General features: G+C 33.3%; 1 pseudogene; it reads left to right on the top strand.

The window, feature by feature from the left end:
• LOC117179465 overlaps positions 1–1,367 on the top strand; it is a 32,736-nt pseudogene extending 31,369 nt beyond the window's left edge.
• Positions 1,368–7,056: the final 5,689 nt, after the last annotated feature.

Below are 7,056 nucleotides of genomic sequence, written 5' to 3'. Positions count from 1 at the left end.
AGTGACAATTCATCCAAATCCCAGCATCAACTCACTCGCAAATTATTCGAGTAAACCTTCCGACCGTTTTAGAAGGCCCTGCCTTCTAGTCTCGCCGTCCTACTTTTAACTTACCCATCTTTCTTTCTCCGTGTTTCGCTTCATGCGCGAGTGTCCCTGCAGTACCACTGTTTGGACCACCAAACTTCGCTGTCCCCTCTTCTTCTTTTAACTTGGTTTATAACCTTCAAGGTTGGCAACCAAAAGGGGAAGGGGTTTTTAGTCGGTAGGCGCACTGGGCGAATCCGACACTACCCACTTTTCTTGGGTGTCTTTTAGAAGATTCCCCCTCCTTGGCCACTCAAACAAAAAAAAAAAAAAAAAAAAAAATGCATGCAATATTATTTTCGAGATTTTCCTCTCTTGAGTCCTCGTCAAGATGGAAGAAACATATAATATTTTTAGTTTATTTAAGATTCTCCAAGAAAGGGAAACAACTCTTCAGTGGTTGCGACAAATCGAATTAATTCCGTCTGAACGATTTTGCTCAAAACATAAGAAGAAGATGACTCTTGTGGAGTCTGAAAATGTTTGCCGATCCTTCCTTTGTTATAAAATACACAAATACGGATATGTTATAAATACACAAATATGAATGGAGAATGCTGATTGTTTTTTTTTTCATACAAATCGAGATATCACTAATTTTCTTGGAAACTATCACTCGTAGAAAAAATGTGTATTTTTGTACGATCTACAACTTTTATTGGAAACATTTTGCGAGATTTTGCATATTAGCTGAGATAAACACAAAAAACCATATTTTTTATGGTTTTTTCGCAATTTCACCATGAAAATCGCCGAGTCGCCAATTTTCACTGTCAATTTCGTAATCAGCGCGTCAAAATACATAAGTGTACGCAGTGTGAAGTAAATCGTCACGTTAACCTATTCGGAACTGCACCCAAGAAATTCTGTACAAAGTCATATTTTGTATTTACTTATTACGAACAATAAAGATTTTATTAAAACGAAAACACACCGTCAATTCGTTCTGACTTTTCGTTTACAATCGTTCAGTACAGATATCATACATAGCCCCTAAAGCTAGTGGTAAAGCCGTGAAAAAAGCTGGCAAAGCCCAGAACAACGTCGCTAAGACTGACAAGAAGAAGCGTAAGAGAAAGGAAAGCTACGCTATCTATATCTACAAAGTTTTGAAACAGGTCCACCCAGATACAGGAGTCTCCGCAGCAAGGCAATGAGCATCATAAACAGCTTCACCAACGATCCAGACTGCAGTCAGGCTTATTCTTCCTGGTGAATTAGCCAAGCACACTGTTTCTGAAGGCACGAAGGCTGTAACAAAGTACACCAGCTCTAAATAATTTATGTTTTACATTTTGATGACCAGAACAATCGGCCCTTTTCAGGGCCAACATGTTTTCTAACGCAGGTGTACTTTTTTGTTCGAGCTGCTTTTACTGCAACTTTCACGGGGTAAATGACACTTAAGAAATGTGTTCGTTAGAGGTCTACGAAAATAATTAAATACCCTAAATAAATACTAGAGTGGTACAAAAAAAGCGACTGTTTAAATTTTCATGGGCGAATGGAAATTCGGGCGCTCGTCTTTTCCTCCACGGCTACCTGCCTAACCTTCCCCTTCCACTGCACAACGACACTACCCCTTACTGGATCTTAAGTTGCTTCAGGCAATCAATTTTCTATTTTTTTTACGTTGGTAGAGCTGTTGAAAATATAAGAAAAAACCGCATTTTTCGAAAATTATTGAAAGAGAATGTTATTTAAAATAATGATAACTTGATAATCGCTGGGTGATGTTATTGATCCTCAAAACTAAGTTTGATAGAAATTGTTGATGTACATTGTTGGCTTTAGAGTTTAGAGTCAGGTGAATCGAAAACAATTGAGTTGTTTCAAACGTTTTGGCACATCATGGCGATCCTTACCAGTGGGTTTTCTTAAATCTGTGAAAAGTACATGATTTCTTGCAGGTATGCTCTTTTACAATTGAAAGTACTATTCTTCAAAAAAATCGTTTAACGAAGAAGAACTAACGAAAAAAGAATTAAAATGTAGTAGGAAAATCCTGTAACAAAATTTATAAACAAATTTTTTTTAAGTTTTCAGAAAACACTGCAGTCAAAGAACTCTTTTAAAATTATTTGTTTAGCGATGTATGTTAAATCCCACTTTTTATATTGAAACCCTTAAACACAGCTTTTTGTGTATGAGAGAAATATTGTTAATTAATGAATTTTTCTGGTATGATGAGGAATTATATCTGTGAAAGTGAAATTTTTTCTCTTGAAAGTCGCTCTGTAATAAAAATACAAAATTAAAAAAAAAACTTTGTACCTAAATAATTATTCAAATATTTTTCAAAACTTTTCTTTTCCTTATATCAAGAAAAAGTTGATGCCAATTTTGTTCACATTAGTATTTATAGTATTCATAGTAGTATTTATTTAACTACAATGTTGTTTATAATTTCATATTTTTACTACAGGGTAATTTTTAAAGGGACTGCAATGTTTTCTGACAACTTTAAACAAATTTGTTACAAAATTGTACTACTACATTCTAATCTTTTTTCATCAATGTTGTATTTCGTTAAAATACATTCTTTTAATAATACTGAATGATTTATCAATAGTTATTAATAATATATAATTAAATATAAATGTTAAGTTAAATAATGTAAATAAATTAAAAACTGAGATATTAACCATAAAATAACACTTCCAATTGTAAAACTGCGTACCTACAAGATGTTATGTACCTTTCACAGATTGATTAAGACTCACTGGTGAGGGCCACCATTGTGGGCCGAAGCGTGTGAAACAACTTCATTGATATCAATTCAACTGACCCTAAAGCGAACAACGTACATCAACAATTTCTACAATATAATAACTTCTTGAAACACTTAAGTTTTTTAACTTAAATTAATTATTATCTCACTAAAATTTAAAAGTGGATCAAAAGAGAAAATTTGTAGAAAACCTGCAACATACGAGAATGACTGTAGGGGAATATTTTTAAGAATAATAATAACTTGCTCAAACACTTAGTTTTGTTAACTTCAATCAATTATAATCCACGATAACTTGAAAAGTGGAAAATTGTATTTATTGTTTTTATTTATTTATTATTTATAATTGTATTGCATGTATAATTAACCAAAAGTAGAAAATTGTTTAATTTTTTGTCCATAAAATGTTCATATATCATATTTATACATTATTAGATTGGAAATAATCTAATTTTGTACATTTAAATGATGTTCTTGGACATACTGATATTCTTTAAATAGGAATAGATATAAGTTGGAAGACAAAGGGTTTATCTCCACAAGGGACGTAGCATCGAGGGCTTGGAGCAACTTCGAATGCAGTGAGGTGTAGTGTCGCTGCACACTGGAAGGGGAAGGGTACGCAGGTAGCTGTGGAGGAAATGACGACTGTCCGGAAATTCGTACCTGCCTCGCAACTAATCCGCCCTTCCTTTCTGTTATTATTATGTTTTTCTGGGCGATTTCCATTTCATCGCGGTGTACCTGCTCGTCTTACACTCTCCACTCGACTTCTCCTCTAGTCCCTGACTGAGCGAGATTGCTATGCCGGGCTTTGCCAACGGGGGCCCTTTTGTCCTAATGAGGCTTAAAATGCCATACATAAAAATGTTTTGGTTTTGCAATCAGCAAATTGAAAATATTATATTCAGAATCTATGTTTTTTTTTTGCGATTCCAGCGATATGTAACTTGCAATTAAAATATTGAACTTACACTAAGTTATGGCAGATATTAGTTTGTTTTGACCCTGACTAGATAGCATTATGGAATTTTCCGTAGAATAGTTGAAAATGCATCAGATTATTTGGTAGAAAATTCGCCTGTTGACAACTCATCCGGTGGAAGTGATACTCTTATATTTTCCATATTATAATCTACTATAGTAAGTATATTCATATTAATTCTATTCCCTGGAAAGTGAAGTTTAATTTCCTTTTTATAAATTGCCCTTGTGCTTAATACACTAGTGTGGCCCTTATTTTTCAAAATCCTTTTTTTTCAACCCCTAGTTCTGTTCGATTGTCCAAGAATCGACCATCATTTTTAATATTTTATAATTATTGTGTATGTCTATATGTGTATGTGTATACTAAATAACTTATATTGTGTATTGTTTTGTTAAGGATTCCTCTTTCTGGTTTAAAAATCCAAGTACTTGGTTTCAAGTATAATATTCTTCTAGGCATTTGGGTAAAAATCCGTATATTCTATTAAATTGTCAACAGGCGAATTTTCTACCAAATAAACTGATGCATTTTCAACTATTCTACGGAAAATTCCATAATGCTATCTAGTCAGGGTAAAAACAAACTAATATCTGCCATACCTTAGTCTAATTTCAATATTTTAATTGCAAGTTACATATCGTTGGAATCACAAAGAAACATATATTCCAAATATAATATTTTTAATTTGCTGATTGCAAAACTATAACATTATTATGTATTACATTTCATGCCTCATTAGGACAAAGGGGCCCCCCAGTGGCAAAGTCCGGCACAGCAATCTCGCTCAGTCAGGGACGTGAGGAGAAGTCGAGTGGAGAGGGTAAGACGAGCAGGTATACCGCGATGAAATGGATACTGCCCGTTTTTCTAGCTAGACACCTACACTCTAAAACTTTATTACTTAAGAGTTATTAGTCGCCATAAAGGCTTCACCTGTGAACCGTTGCTACCCCTCAACTTGTCTTTACCTTTACACAGTATATCTCGCTTTGGATTAGAGCAGTGGTCGGCAAACTTTTTGCTAAATTTTCAGGCATGGTCAGGCTCCACCCGACTTAATTTTTTCTACTACTTTTGGGTCTATTCATGTACCTTAGTGTGAGTGAGCTTACTCCAGCAAGGGTCTTTTGTCCACAGGCATGTTAAATTAAGGAAATTTGAAAACTTTTGATTTTTCAACTAGCTATTTGAAAATAGCATTATCAGCATCTACGAATTTTTCTGATTCCAATGATATATTACTTGACTTAAAAAGTTAAAAATTTGAAGGAGTTTAATATCAAGAAACATCAACTTTACAGTCAATGTAATACTTCTCAAATTTTCAACCTTTATCGACAAATTTCATGTCTTTGGAATCGGAACAGTACGTAGATTCAAAATATATTACTTTTAAGTCACTGATTGCAAAATCACAAATTTTTTAATCTCTCATTTTTTTCCCATTTTCTAACAAAGGGCCCCCTGAGGAAAGGAGTGGTCTGGCTAAGCTCGCAGGCACTGCCCTGAAAGTAGGTCGTATGACAGCCAGGGCAGGGAACCCTGCCCTCGGCAAGAGCATGCCGACCACTGGATTAGAGGCGGATATTACCTGAGACCTTAAAATTAGTATCCATTGTACTTATAATCATTTTGTATTCGCAATGCTCATTCTTAGAATGACTCTATATTACTCTAATTTGGAAAGGTAATTATTTAAATTTATTCTCTTTTGAAGACCTTTAAACTGAACATTGAAAACTTGGCGAATTTTACCATTTATAATGTTTTAAAAGTACGATCTGACTATGCAATTTTTGATGTATCAATCTGCAATCATTCGTACAGGAGCATTTTCAATAATTTTAAAATGATTGAACTATCAATGCTTTTAATTTGAAGTATCTGACAAATTATTTACTTTTTTAAAGTTTTAATTTTAAAAGTGCATTTAAAAAATAAACAATTTCACACATCATCTGCGATAATGATAAATTAGGCTTCTTCAAACGAATTCGCAGATATGGCCTTATCAAATCGGAACACAACATTTTCACAAATTTACGACGGCTCCGAGATTCACCATTGCTTTTTAAAGAATAAAAAATGACTGCATTGATGCCTGCTTGATCCAGCATACCATGAAACAATCGTAAAGGCCATTTTTTTGTAATACAAGCAACTAAATAATGTTTACACGTCAGTCTAAGGTATCGGTGCCGCCTTTAGTTATGTTATAAAAAACAACTACTTCTAAAGTTATAATTGTTTAATTTTTATTTATTCTTCCAAATTTGTTTTTGTTTTAAACTCTTTTTATGTATTTTGTAAAAAAATAAGTTGTAAAACAAAAATATAAATGAAAACTTCCCCAGAAATCTTAAGAAAATTTTATGATTAACTTCAAACTTTAAAAATCCTTAATCAATCCTGCAAAATAAAAATAAAATTCCTTAAAAGTTTCTCATTTTTGTTTAAAATTTTGGAAACCTTTCGAAGTCTTCTGAAATATTCTGTTAAAATTAATTCATCATCAGGAGACCGTCACCTTGGGTCAGGCATTGTCTTGAAACCGCTACCCTTGCGAGACCTTCCCATTGTTTGAGATTAAACACAGCGGAGAAAAATCCGAATTTTACACAATATTAATTAATAAAATTATAATATACTTAATTAGCATCGTTATATTATTCTGAGGAAATCAAAAGAAGGTTGATAAAAATTGGTCAATATTTTCAATCTCAACCGCATAGGTTCCTATTCTCCAAAAGGGAACGTGTTTTCTTCCTTGTGATTGTACCGACAGATAACCTCACAGAGATTTCTTCTATTCTCCAAAAGTGTTCAGATTTCGCGATTATTTAATTCCTTCTAATAAGTTCATAAAATATGTGTAATAAATTGTTTTAAATCCTTCATGTGGAATATAAGATTTGACAATTTAATTTAATCAATTCAAGTCCGCCTCTCTAGAGTTAAAATTATTGTAACCCTTTGCGGCATGGTGGGAATACCGTATTCCCACCTTTTTTCATATCATTTTTTGCGATTTCAGAGTAGTTTTTATTGGATTTTACACAGGTTTTTTATAGTTTCATGCTCGCAGGATGATAGAAAATTGAAATTTTTGTGCGAAGGGTCTAAATTTTTAAAATAATTTGTTAATACTTACAGTCTGTCAAGTTAAAGCGTGGGTGGCTTTACTCGCAGTCGGTAAGGTGTATCGACATGATTTTGGTGTCAACATATTAAGAAGAGCTCCCTCTTTCAT

Source organism: Belonocnema kinseyi, chromosome 1 (genome assembly GCF_010883055.1).
Source record: "Belonocnema kinseyi isolate 2016_QV_RU_SX_M_011 chromosome 1, B_treatae_v1, whole genome shotgun sequence".
In the NCBI taxonomy this organism is placed as follows: domain Eukaryota; kingdom Metazoa; phylum Arthropoda; class Insecta; order Hymenoptera; family Cynipidae; genus Belonocnema; species Belonocnema kinseyi.
This window is presented reverse-complemented; position numbering and strand designations above follow the sequence as displayed.